This window comes from Pelophylax lessonae (assembly GCF_965119305.1).
Source record: "Pelophylax lessonae genome assembly, chromosome: 5".
NCBI lineage: Eukaryota > Metazoa > Chordata > Amphibia > Anura > Ranidae > Pelophylax > Pelophylax lessonae.
The window spans coordinates 106630057-106649139 of NC_138772.1; positions in this window are offsets into that span (position 1 = coordinate 106630057).

Here is a 19083-nt window from a genome sequence, read left to right on the forward strand (position 1 = left end):
TTTCTGTGTGTGAGCTGCAGTGAACACAATCTTTTTGGGCTGCAGTGAACACAATCTTTTTGGGGTGCAGTGAACAACATCCTTTTAGGGTGCAGTGAACACAATCTTTGTGGGGTGCAGTGAACAACATCCTTTTAGGGTGCAGTGAACACAATCTTTTTGGGGTGCAGTGAACAAAATCCTTTTTGGGGTGCAGTGAACAACATCCTTTTTGGGGTGCAGTGAACAACATCCTTTTTGGGGTGCAGTGAACACAATATTTTTGGGGTGCAGTGAACAAAATCCTTTGTGGGGTGCAGTGAACACAATCTTTTTGGGGTGCAGTGAACAAAATCCTTTTTGGGGTGCAGTGAACAAAATCCTTTTTGGGGTGCAGTGAACACAATCTTTTTGGGGTGCAGTGAACAAAATCCTTTGTGGGGGTGCAGTGAACACAATCTTTGTGGGGTGCAGTGAACAACATCCTTTTTGGGGTGCAGTGAACACAATCTTTTTGGGGTGCAGTGAACAAAATCCTTTGTGGGGTGCAGTGAACACAATCTTTGTGGGGTGCAGTGAACACAATCTTTTTTGGGTGCAGTGAACAAAATCCTTTTTGGGGTGCAGTGAACAACATCCTTTTTGGGGTGCAGTGAACACAATCTTTTTGGGGTGCAGTGAACAAAATCCTTTGTGGGGTGCAGTGAACACAATCTTTGTGGGGTGCAGTGAACACAATCTTTTGGGGTGCAGTGAACAAAATCCTTTTTGGGGTGCAGTGAACAACATCCTTTTTGGGGTGCAGTGAACACAATCTTTGTGGGGTGCAGTGAACAAAATCCTTTTTGGGGTGCAGTGAACAACATCCTTTTTGGGGTGCAGTGAACAACATCATTTTTTGGGGTGCAGTGAACACAATCTTTTTGGGGTGCAGTGAACAAAATCCTTTGTGGGGTGCAGTGAACACAATCTTTGTGGGGTACAGTGAACAGAATCTTTGTGGGGTGCAGTGAACACAATCTTTGGGGGGTACAGTGAACACAATCTTTTGGGGTGCAGTGAACAAAATCCTTTTAGGGTGCAGTGAACACAATCTTTGTGGGGTGCAGTGAACAAAATCCTTTTTGGGGTGCAGTGAACACAATCTTTTTGGGGTGCAGTGAACAAAATCCTTTGTGGGGTGCAGTGAACACAATCTTTGTGGGGTGCAGTGAACACAATCTTTTTGGGGTGCAGTGAACAACATCCTTTTTGGGGTGCAGTGACCAAAATCCTTTTTGGGGTGCAGTGAACAACATCCTGTTTGGGGTGCAGTGAACAAAATCCTTTTAGGGTGCAGTGAACACAATCTTTGTGGGGTACAGTGAACAGAATATTTGTGGGGTGCAGTGAACACAATCTTTGGGGGGTACAGTGAACACAATCTTTTTGGGGTGCAGTGAACAAAATCCTTTTAGGGTGCAGTGAACACAATCTTTGTGGGGTGCAGTGAACAAAATCCTTTTTGGGGTGCAGTGAACACAATCTTTTTGGGGTGCAGTGAACAAAATCCTTTGTGGGGTGCAGTGAACACAATCTTTGTGGGGTGCAGTGAACACAATCTTTTTGGGGTGCAGTGAACAAAATCCTTTTTGGGGTGCAGTGAACAACATCCTTTTTGGGGTGCAGTGAACACAATCTTTTTGGGGTGCAGTGAACAAAATCCTTTGTGGGGTGCAGTGAACACAATCTTTGTGGGGTGCAGTGAACACAATCTTTTTGGGGTGCAGTGAACAAAATCCTTTTTGGGGTGCAGTGAACAACATCCTTTTTGGGGTGCAGTGAACAAAATCCTTTTTGGGGTGTAGTGAACAACATCCTTTTTGGGGTGCAGTGAACAAAATCCTTTTAGGGTGCAGTGAACACAATCTTTGTGGGGTACAGTGAACACAATCTTTGTGGGGTGCAGTAAACACAATCTTTGTGGGGTACAGTGAACACAATCTCATACTTCTGAAGATTTGAGGGTGCTGCCTGTTCCATACTCCTCCTCCTACTCCTCAACCATCCTTTTAGGGGTACAAACAATAGTAATTGGGGCCTAGTGTGGTGGTGTACGTGTGAGATACATACACTTTCTTTTTGATCATATTTTCTATTCCGCTATTCAATTAAAACCTTTGGGGATCAATTAAATTGCGTGATAGTCTGTGTCGGTACGTGTGAGATCCACCTTTCCAAGTTTTTGGGGTTCATCTCATACTTCTGAAGATTTGAGGGTGCTGCCTGTTCCATACTCCTCCTCCTACTGCTCTACCATCCTTTTAGGGGTAGAAACAATAGTAATTGGGGCCTAGTGTGGTTGTGTACGTGTGAGATACATACACTTTTTTGGATCATATTTCCTATTCCGCTATTCAATAAAAACCTTTGAGGATCAATTGAATTGCGGGATAGTCTGTTTCGGTACGTGTGAGATCCACCTTTCCAAGTTTTTGGGGTTCATCTCATACTTCTGAAGATTTGAGGGTGCTGCCTGTTCCATACTCCTCCTCCTACTGCTCAACCATCCTTTTAGGGGTACAAACAATAGTAATTGGGGCCTAGTGTGGTGGTTAGTGATGTCGCGAACCTAAAATTCGCCGTTCGCGAACGTTGAACGGCGAACCGGGCGAACCGCCATAGACTTCAATAGGCAGGCGAATTTTAAAACACACAGGGACTCTTTCTGGCCACAATAGTGATGGAAAAGTTGTTTCAAGGGGACTAACACCTGGACTGTGGCATGCCGGAGAGGGATCACGCAAAAAAAAGTTCTTAAAAATTATAATTTTTTGATAGAGAGCCAATTATTGGAAAAATTAAAAAAAAATAAAAATAAAAAATTTCTTTGGATTTAGCATCTGGGGGGTCTAAAAAGTGTACCTGTGAAGTTTCAGCTCTGTAGCATGTCCAGAACCCCTAAAAAACAGCATTTGTCTTATATTTTCAGGAATATGGCTTCTCTGCGGCTGGCTTTTCCTCTTGCAGGCATTTATCGGGTATTTTTTTAGGCAGGCATGTCATTTTTTGTATTTAGTGTCTGGGGGGTCTAAAAAGTGTACCTGTCAAGTTTCAGCTCTGTAGCATGTCCAGAACCCCTAAAAAACAGCATTTTTCTTATATTTTCAGGAATATGGCTTCTCTGCGGCTGGCTTTTTCTCTTGCAGGCATTTAGCGGGCATTTTTTTAGGCAGGCATGTAATTTTTTGTATTTAGTGTCTGGGGGGTCTAAAAAGTGTACCTGTCAAGTTTCAGCTCTGTAGCATGTCCAGAACCCCTAAAAAACAGCATTTTTCTTATATTTTCAGGAATATGGCTTCTCTGCGGGTGGCTTTTTTTCTTGCAGGCATTTAGCGGGCATTTTTTTAGGCAGGCATGTCATTTTTTGTATTCAGTGTCTGGGGGGTCTAAAAAGTGTACCTGTCAAGTTTCAGCTCTGTAGCATGTCCAGAACCCCTAAAAAACAGCATTATTATTATATTTTCAGTAATACGGCTTCTCTGCGGCTGGCTTTTTCTCTTGCAGGCATTTATCGGGCATTTTTTTAGGCAGGCATGTCATTTTTTGTATTTAGTGTCTGGGGGGTCTAAAAAGTGTACCTGTCAAGTTTCAGCTCTGTAGCATGTCCAGAACCCCTAAAAAACAGCATTTTTCTTATATTTTCAGGAATACGGCTTCTCTGCGGCTGGCTTTTTCTCTTGCAGGCATTTAGCGGGCATTTTTTTAGGCAGGCATGTCATTTTTTGTATTTAGTGTCTGGGGGGTCTAAAAAGTGCACCTGTCAAGTTTCAGCTCTGTAGCATGTCCAGAACCCCTAAAAAACAGCATTTTTATTATATTTTCAGTAATACGGCTTCTCTGCGGCTGGCTTTTTCTCTTGCAGGCATTTATCGGGCATTTTTTTAGGCAGGCATGTCATTTTTTGTATTTAGTGTCTGGGGGGTCTAAAAAGTGTACCTGTCAAATTTCAGCTCTGTAGCATGTCCAGAACCCCTAAAAAACAGCATTTTTATTATATTTTCAGGAATACGGCTTCTCTGCGGCTGGCTTTTTCTCTTGCAGGCATTTATCGGGCATTTTTTTAGGCAGGCATGTCATTTTTTGTATTTAGTGTCTGGGGGGTCTAAAAAGTGTACCTGTCAAGTTTCAGCTCTGTAGCATGTCCAGAACCCCTAAAAAACAGCATTTTTCTTATATTTTCAGGAATACGGCTTCTCTTCGGCTGGCTTTTTCTCTTGCAGGCATTTAGCGGGCATTTTTTTAGGCAGGCATGTAATTTTTTGTATTTAGTGTCTGGGGGGTCTAAAAAGTGTACCTGTCAAGTTTCAGCTCTGTAGCATGTCCAGAACCCCTAAAAAACAGCATTTTTCTTATATTTTCAGGAATATGGCTTCTCTGCGGCTGGCTATTTTTCTTGCAGGCATTTAGCGGGCATTTTTTTAGGCAGGCATGTCATTTTTTGTATTTAGTGTCTGGGGGGTCTAAAAAGTGTACCTGTCAAGTTTCAGCTCTGTAGTATGTCCACAACCCAAAAAAAACAGCATTTTTCTTATGATTTTTTGTAGAAAACTAATGCAGTGTCTTTCCAGCTGTCTTTTTTTCTTTCTGGCAAGCTGAAATATGATATGCCAAGGCAAACATGCCTATCAGTTGAGCTATGACACAGACAACACTGCACACATGGGGAAATATGTAAAACAAAAAACAGGAAAAGGAAATTAGGTGACGGTCACAAAACATGATATTGTGATTGGCCAAATAAAAAGTCGCCTCGCGATGAGGTCGCGCCAAAGTCGCGCTAAGTCGCGCCAAAGTCGCACTGGAAGCGACGCTACTTTAGTGGTAGCGGCAGTGTAAACCAGCACTAAAACATCCAGTGTGTGAATACGATCAGGTATGATGTTTTATCGGTCAAGTAGTGTAAGGGTTACGCCCGTCGCCCGCTTCACAGTGACAGACCAAACTCTGACAGACCAAACTCCCCGTTTAACAGTCAGTCAGTCCATTTGCACAACCGCAAACTCCCCATTTGCACAAGGTTGGATACCAAGCTAGCCATGTCCCGTTCCTTGTCCTCACTGACATCATTGAAGGTCTCTTCCTCCACCCAGCCACATACAACACCAAGGGTCCCCGAAAGGTGAGAACAAGCCCCCTGGGACACCTGCTGTGGCTGGTATTCCACCTCCTCAAAGCCACCTTCCTCCTCTGACTTCTCTTCTTCAGACTCCTCTCTCTGCGTTGCCACAGGTCCAGCAATTGACAACGACAAGGCTGCTTCTGGTGGTGATGAGGACCACAACTCTTCCTCTTCATGCTCATCTACAGCCTGATCCAGTACTCTTCGCAGGGCACGCTCCAGAAAAAACGCATATGGGATGAGGTCGATGATGTTGCCTTGGGTTCGACTGACCACCAGGGTTGTCATCTCCGCAAAAGGACGCATGAGCCTACAGCCATTGTTCATGAGCATTCAGTAACGCGGCCAAAAAATACCCAGCTCCGCAGAAAGAATGAAAGAAAATGAATGTTTTTTTTTATGAAAAATTATCCTGCGGATCGCTTTTGGTCTGTACACAATGAAGCAACGACCTTATCATCTGGGGTGTGCCAACACAATCCTAGAGGTGATCGCTTCATTGTGATACGCAAGCCCCTTCACCACGACAAGGTAACGATCACGAAGGGGAATTGACACATGTATGTGCCTTTTTTTTTGTTTTTTGTTTTTTTGCAGCCACAGTGTAGCACCAGAGGCCAGAAAAATTAGGCATGTACACATGCATGAAAAAGTAGGTATTGTTGCAGCCGCTGCTGTAGCAGTGGCCTGAAAAATTGAGGTTTTAAGGCAGAAAGTGCACTAAAACATTACGGCTTGAACCGTAGTTGGTGGCGGAGACGTCACGTAAGTCATCCGGCATGCAGAGAATGATTATATACAGCAGCGTGTGGACCATTTTTAGGCCAAGGCATCTCAGTCATCACCAGGCCTTTTTTAGTCAAATGCATCCCCCACTGTCAGTCCCTTCGGGATCCATGCCTCATTCATCTTAATAAACGTGAGGTAATCAAGACTTTTTTGACCTAGGCGACTTCTCTTCTCAGTGACAATACCTCCTGCTGCGCTGAAGGTCCTTTCTGACAGCACACTTGAAGTGGGGCAGGCCAGAAGTTCAATGGCAAATTGGGATAGCTCAGGCCACAGGTCAAGCCTGCACACCCAGTAGTCAAGGGGTTCATCGCTCCTCAGAGTGTCGATATCTGCAGTTAAGGCAAGGTAGTCTGCTACCTGTCGGTCGAGTCGTTCTCTGAGGGTGGACCCCGAAGGGCTGTGGCGATGCATAGGACTAAAAAAGCTCCGCATGTCCCCCATCAACAAGACGTCTGTAAAGCGTCCTGTCCTTGCCGGCGTGGTTGTGGTGGTAGGAGGAGGATTACTTTCACCTCTTCCCCTGTTGGATTCCCGTTGTGCTGTGACATCACCCTTATACGCTGTGTAAAGCATAGTTTTTAACTTATTTTGTAGCTGCTGCATCCTTTGCGACTGCCGGTAATTGGGTAACATATCACAGACTTTCTGCTTATACCGGGGGTCTAGTAGCGTGGCCACCCAGTACAGGTCGTTCTCCTTCAGCCTTTTTATACGAGGGTCTCTCAACAGGCATGACAGCATGAAAGACCCCATTTGCACAAGGTTGGATGCCGAGCTACTCATGTCCAATTCCTCGTCCTCACTGATGTCATTGAAGGTGTGTTCTTCCCCCCAGCCACGTACAACACCACGGGTACCAGATAGGTGACAACGAGCACCCTGGGATGCCTGCTGTGGTTGGCGTTCCTCCTCCTCAAAGCCACATTCCTCCTCTGACTCCTCTTCCTCACACTCCTCTTCCAGTGTTGCCGCAGGTCCAGCAATCGATGGTAAGGCTGTTTCTGGTGGTGGTGATGGTGACCACAACTCTTCCTCTTCCTCTTCACGCTCATCTACGGCCTGATCCAGCACTCTTCGCAGGGCACGCTCCAGGAAAAAAACATATGGGATGATGTCGCTGATGGTGCCTTCAGTGCGACTCACTAGGTTTGTCACCTCCTCAAAAGGACGCATGAGCCTACAGGCATTGCGCATGAGCGTCCAGTAACGTGGCAAAAAAATACCCAGCTCCGCAGAGGCTGTCCTAGCACCCCGGTTATACAAATACTCGTTGACCGCTTTTTCTTGTTGGAGCAGGCGGTCGAACATTAGCAGTGTTGAATTCCAACGTGTCGGGCTGTCGCAAATCAAGCGCCTCACTGGCATGTTGTTTCGCCGCTGAATATCTGCAAAGTGCGCCATGGCCGTGTAGGAACGCCTGAAATGGCCACACACCTTCCTGGCCTGCTTGAGGACGTCCTGTAAGCCTGGGTACTTCTGCACAAAACGTTGCACAATCAGATTCAACACATGTGCCATGCACGGCACATGTGTCAACTTGCCCAAATTCAATGCCGCCAACAAATTGCTCCCGTTGTCACACACCACTTTGCCGATCTCCAGTTGGTGCGGGGTCAGCCACTGATCCACCTGTGCGTTCAGGGCGGACAGTAGTGCTGGTCCGGTGTGACTCTCTGCTTTCAGGCAAGTCAACCCCAAGACAGCGTGACACTGTCGTATCCGGCATGTGGAATAGCCCCTGGGGAGCTGGGGGGGTGCAGTTGGTGTGGAGCAAGACGCAACAGCAGAAGAGGACTCAGCCGAGGAGGTTAGCAAAGAGGATGGAGTAGGAGGAGTAGAGGAGGTGGCAGCAGGCCTGCCTGCAAGTCGTGGTGGTGTCACCAACTCCTCTGCAGCAGAGCCACGCATTCCATGCTTGGCAGCCGCCAGCAGGTTTACCCAATGCGCAGTGTACGTTATATACCTGCCCTGACCGTGCTTTGCAGACCAGCTATCAGTGGTCAGATGGACCCTTGCCCCAACACTGTGTGCCAGACGTGACATGATTTCCTTTTCCACAATAGAGTACAGGTTGGGGATTGCCTTTTGTGAAAAATAATTTCGGCCGGGTACCTTCCACTGCGGTGTCCCGATAGCGACAAATTTTTTGAAGGCCTCAGACTCCACCAGCTTGTATGGTAAAAGCTGGCGGGCTAAGAGTTCCGACAAGCCAGCTGTCAGACGCCGGGCAAGGGGGTGACTCTGCGAGATTGGCTTTTTACGCTCAAACATTTCCTTGACAGACACCTGACTGTGGGCAGGTGACGAGCAGGAACTGCTGAAGGTGAGAGGCGGAGGGGCGGGTTGTTGATAGGGGGCATGGAGGACAGCAGTGGTTGACGTGGCTGAAGATGCTGGACCAGGAGGAGGATGGTGGCTTTCAGTTTGTGTGCTGCTTTTACTCATGTGTTGATCCCATAGGCGTTTGTGATGTGAGATCATGTGCCTTCGCAAAGCAGTTGTACCTAGGTGGGTGTTGGACTTCCCACGACTCAGTTTCTTTTGGCACAGGTTACAAATGGCATCGCTGATATCAGAGGCAGACACACAAAAAAAATGCCACACTGCTGAGCTTTGCAAGGACGGCATTCTGGTGGTGGCAACAGCTTGCGTTGATTGGCGTGCTGTCTGGCTGACCCCGGGTGCCGAATCTACATGCTGTCTGACTGCGCCACTAGCTCCTTGCGATGACCTCCTCCCCCTGCTTCCAACTCGTCTCCTCCTCCTCTCTGTCTCCCCATCTGAACTTTCCCCCTCTTCTTCTGCTCTTCGAGCAGGCACCCAGGTGACATCCACAGACACATCGTCATCATCAGCCGCTTCACTTGACAACTCAGCAAAGGCAGCAGCAGCAGGTACAACATCATCATCATCACAATGTACGTCCATGTGTATAATGCTGCCTGACTGAGACATATCCCCGTTATCTACATCCTCTGGCACTAATAGTTGCGCATCACTTATTTCTTCCAACTGATGTGAAAATAACTCCTCTGACGGATCAAGTGAAGCGGCTGTGGTGCTAGTGTTGGTGGTGGTGCCGGCGGGCTGGCGAGTGGTAAATTGAGAGGTGCCCGAAGCTGAGCTGGAGGAGGATGGTGCATTAGGGTTCCGAGCGGAAGCTGTAGACGATTGGGTGTCTTGTGTAAGCCAGTCAACTATGGCCTCAGAATTTTTTGAGTTCAGGGTCTGTGGTGGCCTCTGAACACTGGGCATTATTCTAGGGCCTAAGGAAATCACAGCACCACGACCACGACGGCCCTTGCGGGGTGGCCTGCCTCTGCCTGTCATTTTCTTTTTTAATGTGTTGTGTACTATGAGTGCAAGGTGCTGTGCCACCCTATAGGAGTGTTGGGCAGTGGGTACAGTACACTCTGTGGACCTGACAGTCACTGGCACTCAGGCAACTGCAATTAAAAAATATATATATTTTTTTTACTTGGCAAGCTGCTGTGCCAACTTATATATCAGTGGTGGGTGGGCAGTGGCACAGTACACTCTCTGTGGACCTGACAGCAGTCACTGGCACCCAGGCAACTGCAATTTTAAAAAATATATATTTTATTTTACTTTGCAAGCTGCTGTGCCACCTTATATATCAGTGGTGGGTGGGCAGTGGCACAGTACACTCTCTGTGGACCTGACAGCAGTCACTGGCACCCAGGCAACTGCAATTTTAAAAAATATATATTTTATTTTACTTTGCATGCTGCTGTGCCACCTTATATATCAGTGGTGGGTGGGCAGTGGCACAGTACACTCTCTGTGGACCTGACAGCAGTCACTGGCACCCAGGCAACTGCAATTTTAAAAAATATATATTTTATTTTACTTTGCAAGCTGCTGTGCCACCTTATATATCAGTGGTGGGTGGGCAGTGGCACAGTACACTCTCTGTGGACCTGACAGCAGTCACTGGCACCCAGGCAACTGCAATTTTAAAAAAATATATTTTATTTTACTTTGCAAGCTGCTGTGCCACCTTATATATCAGTGGTGGGTGGGCAGTGGCACAGTACACTCTCTGTGGACCTGACAGCAGTCACTGGCACCCAGGCAACTGCAATTAAAAAATATATATATTTTTTTTTACTTTGCAAGCTGCTGTGCCACCTTATATATCAGTGGTGGGTGGGCACACAGTGGCACTGCAGTGGGCACAGTACACTCTGTGGACCTGACAGTAACTGGCAGCCCAGGCAACTGCAATAATAAAAAATATTTTTTTTTTCAATTTATTGCAACAAGATGCTGTGCCACCGTATATATATCAGTGGTGGGCAGTGCACTGCAGTGGGTACAGTGCACTCTGTGGACCTGACACAGCACTCACTGCAATTATGACAGAGGAAAAAAAAAATATTTTTTAAAATGCAAGGTACTGTGCCTGTGCCACCCGAAATGAGTGTGGTGTGCACACAGTACAGTCTGTGGTAGGTCTGTGGCCTCTAACACACAGCGGGCAGGCAACTGCAGTGTACAATAGATATATATAGATATATATATAAAGAAAAAACTCTATTACCTTACCAGCCCTTAAAAGGGCTTTTGGGGACACTATATATATATATATATATATGTATATATATAAATAAAAAAAATCCTCAATTACCAGCCCTTAAAAGGGCTTTTGGGGACACTAGATAGATATAGATATATATATATAAGAAGAAACAACTCAATTACCAGCCCTTAAAAGGGCTTTTGGGGACGCTAGGTATATATATATATATATATATATATAAAAAAAAAAAAAACACAAATACCAGCCCTTAGAAGGGCTTTTTGGGGTGCTGATATTACAGCAGTAGTGGACCAAGAACACTGCAAGACCAGGAACACTGACTAACTGTCCCTAGCTTAACAGCAGCAGCAGCAGCAGCAGCAGCAGCAGCTCTCTCCCTACTCTCACTACACACACTGCTTCAGAATGATCTAAGATGGATGCTGCCCTTGCTTATTTATAGGAGGTGGGAGGGTGTGGGAGGGAGGTATGCTGATTGGCTGGAAATGTGTCTGCTGACTGTAAAGTTCAGGGTCAAAGTTTGCCTCAATGATGTCTTATGGGGGGCGGACCGAACATCGCATATGTTCGCCGGCAGCGGCGAACGCGAACATGCTAAGTTCGCCGGGAACTGTTCGCCGGCGAACAGTTCTATACATCTCTAGTGGTGGTGTACGTGTGAGATACATACACTTTCTTTTTGATCATATTTTCTATTCCGCTATTCAATTAAAACCTTTGGGGATCAATTAAATTGCGTGATAGTCTGTGTCGGTACGTGTGAGATCCACCTTTCCAAGTTTTTGGGGTTCATCTCATACTTCTGAAGATTTGAGGGTGCTGTCTGTTCCATACTCCTCCTCCTACTCCTCAACCATCCTTTTAGGGGTACAAACAATAGTAATTGGGGCCTAGTGTGGTGGTGTACGTGTGAGATACATACACTTTCTTTTTGATCATATTTTCTATTCCGCTATTCAATTAAAACCTTTGGGGATCAATTAAATTGCGTGATAGTCTGTGTCGGTACGTGTGAGATCCACCATTCCAAGTTTTTGGGGTTCACCTCATACTTCTGAAGATTTGAGGGTGCTGCCTGTTCCATACTCCTCCTCCTACTCCTCAACAGGACAGCGTAACACCTTCACCACCAACTTCAGCACGGCCAGGGGTAAACGACAGCAGGCAGTTTTACAACTTGCCTGTTTGGGGGACAAACCACACACCGTGCATGAGTTGTGGAGGAGCATGGAACAGCAGACAAATGAGTGGTTGCTGCCAGCGAGCCTCAAGCCCGGCCTGGTGGTGTGCGATAACGGGCGAAATCTCATAGCAGCTCTGGGCCTAGCCGGTTTGACGCACATCCCTTGCCTGGCGCATGTGCTGAATTTGGTGGTGCAGAGGTTCCTTAAAAACTACCCCGATATGTCAGAGCTGCTGCAGAAAGTGCGGGCCGTTTGTGCGCACTTTCGGCGTTCTCACCCTGCTGCTGCTCGCCTGGCAGCGCTGCAGCGTAACTTCGGCCTTCCCACTCACCGCCTCATATGTGACGTGCCCACAAGGTGGAACTCCACCTTGCACATGCTGGAAAGACTGTGCGAGCAGCAGCAGGCCATAGTGGAGTTTCAGCTGCAGCACGCACGCGTGAGTCACTCTGTGGAACAGCACCACTTCACCACCAATAACTGGGCCTCCATGCAAGACCTGTGTGCCTTGTTGCGCTGTTTTGAGTACTCCACCAACATGGCCAGTGGCAATGACGCCGTTCTCAGCTTAACTATCCCACTTCTATGCCTCCTTGAAAAAACAATTCGGGCGATGATGGAAGAGGATGTGGCACAGGATGAGGAGGAGGAGGAGGATGAAGAGGTAACATTTCCAAGGCTTTCAGGGCAGTCATTCGCAAGGGGCTCCGAGGGTGGGTTCCTGCACACACAAACGCCAGGGACACAATTGTCCAGCAGGGGCACAGTTCTGGAGGATGAGGAGGATGAGGAGGAGGAGGAGCTGGAGGAGGAGATGGAACCATGTTCACAGCAGGATGGCACCCAGGCCAGCTCATGGCCATCACTGGTGCGTGGCTGGGGGGATACAGAGGACACGGACGATACACCTCCCACAGAGGACAGCCTTTCGTTGCCTCTGGGCAGGCTGGCACACATGAGCGATTACATGCTGCAGTGTCTCCACAACGACCGCCGAGTTGCCCACATTCTAACTTGTGCTGATTACTGGGTGGCCACGCTGCTGGATCCCCGTTACAAGGACAACGTACCGTCCTTAATTCACTCACTGGAGCGCGATCGCAAGATGCGTGAGTACAAGCGCACGCTGGTAGACGCCATGCTGCTGGCATTCCCATCTGACAGCGGGGCCGCAGTGGAAGCACAAGGCAGAGGAGGAGGAGGAGGAGGTCGCCAACGCAACCAGGGCACCGCCAGCACCTCAGAAGGCAGGGTTAGCATGGCCGAAATGTGGAAAAGCTTTGTCAGCACGCCACAACAAACAGCAGCACCAGCAGCTCAGATGGAACGTCTTAGCAGGAGGCAGCATTTTACCAACATGGTGGAGCAGTATGTGTGCACACGCCTACATGTAGTGAATGAGGGGTCTGCGCCCTTCAACTTCTGGGTCTCCAAATTGGGCACATGGCCTGAGCTTGCCCTTTACGCCTTGGAGGTGCTGGCGTGCCCTGCAGCCAGTGTATTATCTGAACAGGTATTTAGCACGGCTGGGGGTGTTATAACAGACAAGCGCAGCCGCCTGTCCAGAGACAATGTGGACAAGCTCACGTTCATTAAAATGAACCAGGCATGGATCCCACGGGACTTTTCCGTACCTTATGCAGAATAGCAATGGATACCGACCTTACCCACCCATTGTTCCATTTTTGCTCTTTCTCACTCTTTTGGGGTGTACCCTCATTTAAAATTTGTGAAAAGAAGCAGTGTTGGCTACCTCGTCCTCCTCCTCAGGGCCAGATTAACTTAGGGGCTATTGGAGCTGCAGCTCCAGGCCCCTACCTTTTATATAGGCCCCGGGTTGGCCATATTCACTGTTACCGCTCTTCTGTCACTTGTAAACAGAGAAGTCTGGCTTCTATGCTCGCTTCCCCAGGCAGCACCCTCAGAACCTCCCCACACAGCGCGAAGGCCGGACAAGGAGGGACAGTTGCCGATGCATGGATGTGTTTATGGGCTTCAGAGACAGCATCCCATGTTGAATTAGGCATGCATGGCTGCACCCTTCCTCCTCTGGGTGCATGGCAAGGCACGGCCCTTAAGGCCCTTCAAAATCCTCAGCACCAAGCCCATGATGCTCTTAATCCGGCCCTGGTCCTCCTCCACTGCCGCTTCCACCTACACCGCCCATAGGTGTGCGCAGCCTATTGCATTAAGGTGTGCACCCCAAAGTTGAAATACACATGCATGTGTTTGCCTACAGGTACATGGCCCCGATACATTACTCTCCCTGCTGGCAAAGAGAAATAGAGCAGAGCAGGTCTGAGGGAGATCTTTCCCATCTCCTCACTGGCAATGCTATGTGCCCTAGGTGATTAGGGTGTGCCCAGGCACACCCGACACACCCTGTGCGCATGCCTATGTCACCGCCACATCCACCACCACCTCAACCTCCCTCCTACTCCATATGGGCCTCGTCCTTCAGAGATGAAGAAGAACATTGTTTTATTTTTCTGTTTTTTTTTGTTGTTTTAAGTTATTTCCCTATCCACATTTGTTTGCAGAGCACTTGCCATGCTCTTAATTACGTTTTGCTGCCATTTGCAGCACTCTAGCCCTTTCCTTTGGTGTTTTAGAGCCATTTTAGTGCCTTAAGTTCGGGTCCCCATTGACTTTAATGGGGTTCGGTGTCCGGGAAAAGTTCGGTAAAAGTCCGGGACACGGACCCGGACTTTTTTTTAAAGTTCGGCCGAACCCGTCGAACACGGACATCTAGGTGTCCGCTCAACCCTAGTTGTGAGGCCTTTTTTGAATATCTTTAGAAAAGCCTATTTTACTGAAAGGCAGTGTTTTGTATTGTGTTTTTGACTTTTCTTACTTTAATTTAATTTTATTTGATGTTTTACTTTCTATTTTTTCTTTCTGTGTAAGATTGTAAAATGTTGAGGGAAGAGAGTGACATTTTTGGCACAGGAACAGGTCTGGTATAGATATGCTTTTTTTTTTTTTTTTTTTAATTCTCACGAGTCATTTACAGCCCGTTTCACCCTTAAAAAAACACCAAAAGCCACCTTAATTTCTGTTTTGCCATGTTTATGGGATTTTGTTCAATATGTGCATAGAGAGATCACACAAATACTTAAAAGTATAACATTTATGAGGGGACGTGGCTGGATGCCATTTTGGATGGCTGCACACTGACACAGCTCTGGTACCCAGCGGCTTCACAGGGCCAACAGCGTGAGTAGAAAACGCCAGACTAAGGCTTTTCTACTCCCTCCAAGACCAATGATGACCAGGGGATGTCCAAAAGAAGGAAGGAAAGGTGGGCTGCCTGCAAAAGGACAGAATTCTTCTCGAAGCCCATCTGTGCTTCCAGCCAAGATGGCGCTGGGAGCGGCTTCTTGAGTCACAGCAGCGAGACAGGGGGAGAAGGAGAGGCTACTAAATCCAGCACTCACACAAACCACAGTGAGTACAGACCCGTGCTCTTCAGCTTCCTCAGCCTAGAGCAGTTCTGTGAAATCCAAGCCCAGACTGAATGCTAAAGACAGCCTCCTGCAAACACTGCCCTAGATATTTCAATTGCAGTTTTCCCTGCCTCAAACCAGCCGGTGCTTGATACCACTCTAAAGGACATGCTGAATTCTTTGCAAAGTTCCATCCATGCTGACATTCTCACATTGGGGCACCAATTTAAAGCTGAAAAGCATTTGCTGGATGATCATGTTTCACACCTAGAATTGCAGATGGGGGAATTCACATCCAACTTTAACAATTTGGTTGATGCATACGGTGAGCGGGAGGAGAACATAGAGTGAGTCAAGGCCAAATTGGCCTATTCTAAGAATTGCTCATGCCGAAACAATTTTAAAAAAAGAGGCAAACCAGAATCTGTTAAGCCTGCGGCATTAAAGGAATTCTTTACAAAGATAATGTCGGATCTCATGCTGGAGACCCCACTATCTGAGCTACTTATCGATCGTATACATAGGCATCCTAAGCCTCCCCAGCTTGCCAGACAATGTTCTGCATGACATGATCATTCAAATCCACCTCTACCACACCAAATAAAAGTTTCTTTGGACCACCAGAAACCCTGCAGCTCTGCCCAAACAATATGCTGGTTTATCCTTTTGGTGGATCTTTCACAGTACACGATGAGCAAATGTAAGAACTTAGCCACCATGACTAAAACCCTACGTAATCACAACATCATGTACAAATGGGGGCACCTGTGAAATTGGTGGTAACTAAAGAATATAATATCCACCCTCTTTAAGAGGGCCTATCCCTGTTACGCCAATGGAACCTCGCAGAGCCGCTACCTCAAAGAAACAGCAAAAATCCTTACCGCAAACAAAGCAGAGGTAAGTTGGAATACATCTGATTGTCCTGATGATATGATCACCTGAAGCGATTCCCCTGGTTATACCATCCCTACTATAGCCCAAGTGGATGCCCTGAGTATAGGCCATTGCTGTTTTTCCTCCATTTAGTAGTTGCAGCTCTGCGGCTCATCTCTGTTTTTTTATGTACCTTGTGGGGAGTCACTCATTGTTTGCACTATTCTGCTTTGTTTGCACTATTCTGCTTTCTTAAGTTCATTTTTTGTTTAAGTTGCTTTCCGACTAAACCAACCTAAGCTCGCTACACACCCACTGATTGTGCAGTACCTGTTGGGATTTATACCACTGACTTCCATTTCTGAGACCCGTGAACTGTTTTCAATCTCTGGGACTACCAACAAGTGTTTAACAACTTCCTGCCTATTCGTCTCCCCCACTTTCATTTAGGACACCACAATGAGCTTAACCTCCACACTATAATGCCTTTCAAAATAACATCCTTCAATGTTAAGGAACAATGGTAATCCCTATGGTCTGATGCTAATAAACTGAAATATGATGCCCTGTGCCTCCAAAAAACGCATTTCGCTCACAACAAGCTCCATCCTTCGCCCACAAACACTTTCCACAAATAAACTTCACCAACACAGTTTAAAAGAAGAAAGGAGTCTTAATTGCCATTAAGGATACCGTTCTCTTCAAACCTCTTGAGGTCATCCTCGATGACCAGGGAAAATGTATCCTCTATGCGAAATTGACAGAGACATTTACGCCTTTGCCAAGATCTACAAATCTAACACAAAGCAGATATAATTTCTTCATAAGCTCTGAAAGAAGATCCAAAAGAAGAAAAGGGGGAACTTGCTGCTATGTGAGGATTTCAATGCAGGCCCAGATGGTTCCCTGGTTATCTCAGATGCCACCACAAAACACACCTGACCCTCTACATTGAAATGCTTCCTCAAGTCCAACACCCTGTTTGAAATCTGGAGATATCAACACTCCATGGAACGAGACTACAAATTTTTCTCCAAACTCCACTGTTCTTTTTCGACAATTGACTTTTTCCTGATGGACAAATTTCTACTACAAGATATCACGTCTTCTGAAATACACACCATAAGATCAGACCACGCCCCTGTCTTGGTTTGTTTTGGGAGGGGGGGGGAGTCCTGCAGGGTGCATGAATATAGAGCACAATGCGCCCTCCGCCAAAAATCTCTTCCTCACATAGAATGCTCACAAGGCCGTCATGAGGAGGATGATGTTGAAACTTGGTGCTCAGGCTAAGCACCAGAGGACACAGCAGCTGGATTCGCTTTTAGCCACTATGGAGAGGCTAGAGGTGATAAACAAAAACAATGCTAATTGTGCAACAAGCAACTAGTTATCCCAAACTATAAATAACTTATGCACCTTCCTCTACGCCCAACACGCCAAAAATTTACACAAACTCCAGTCTACTTTCTATGCCAATGGCAATAAGGCTGGCAAATTGTTAGAATCCCAACTAAAACAATGGGCAGCAAAACAAAGAATTTCTTTCCTTAAACACCCCAATCATGGGGGTAAGATACAAAACCCCAAAGATATCGCCATAGGGTTCAGCACATTTTATAGCTTCCTTTATAATCTGAATAATGACCCAAACACATCACAACACATCACAACGTTTTTAAATTCCTTACTCCTAATCATCCTATTAAACAAGGGTCCCTCTGAACCCGGTTTTCCTCCAGGACCTAATGCACAATACTGTAGTAAAATGCTCCCTATCTGTGATATCAGAGAGTCTCTTAATGTCTCGCCCTTAGATCAGTTTACTATTTTGAAAATCTCAGCCTACCTAAGACAAAACCAATCCCTTTCCCTTGTGCTACCCAGTGTAGCCTTTTCCTACTGGACCTCTTCCTCCCCTAAGGCAAAAGGCATTACTATTCTCTATAATCTCCTCCAATCCAAAACTGAGTTTGCAAAATCTTCCTACCTGTTGAAATGGGAACAAGAACTGGAGTCTGTATTCTCTGATTCTGAACGAATGAGGACCATACATTACAACTCAAGCCATACCAAGTGTATTTATTTTTGTGAAATCTCCCAAAAGATACTCCATAGGTGGTATTTAACCCCAGTATGTTTAGTGAAATTCACAAATACTGATGACAGCTCATGCTGGAGAGGCTGTCAGGGAGTAGGTTACCTACTTTGCACATTGTGTGAGTGCCCACACTTGAAAAGTTTCTGAAAGAAAACATTCAAACTCATCTCTGAGGTCACAAGTTGCTTGACCAAACCCAACCTTGCACTAGCTTTTCTCAGTTTAGGAATAGGCGACTTCCCAACAGACTATAGGCCAATGGTGATCCATATCCTGTTTATTGGCAGACTGAGGATTTTCAGAAAGTGGGGATAATGATGAAAACTAAAAAAATATAAATAAAAATAAAGATAAAATTAAGAATAAATAAAAGGGTATACTGCAAATGTGATAGATATGTGGAGGTAGTGGATTACCAATTTGTCTACATTCAAGTCCAGTGTTCAAGTATAAGTGACTAGCATAGAAGGATAACAGTAAAATCCTTCTATTGTATCTAGGGACAATTATCAGCATTATGCAAACTATATACATAATATAAAAGTTACATCCATATGATGACTACTAAAGCTAAATTATATAACCAATAAGCCATAAGGTTAAAAACAATTATATATGAATGATGGGGCTGAAACATAACTAAAAATCCATCTTAAATATCTTAGGTCCATATGTGGCCACACACACACACACACACACACACACACACACACACACACACACACACACTAAGAGTTAGGTAGATTGTAAAAGAGAGGTTGAACAGAGAAAAGGGTAAAGAGACTAATATTACTGAATATTATATTCCACTATACAGAAAGGTACTGGTACTATCGTATTAACTGGTACTTACAGGAAGAAATCTTGGTGAGAAAAAGGGGTTCTTATATACTATATATATATAATTAATATACCTAGGGATAATAAAAAGCAATGGATTAATAGGAGGACGAACGAGGTAATCCATGCTATGTTATGAA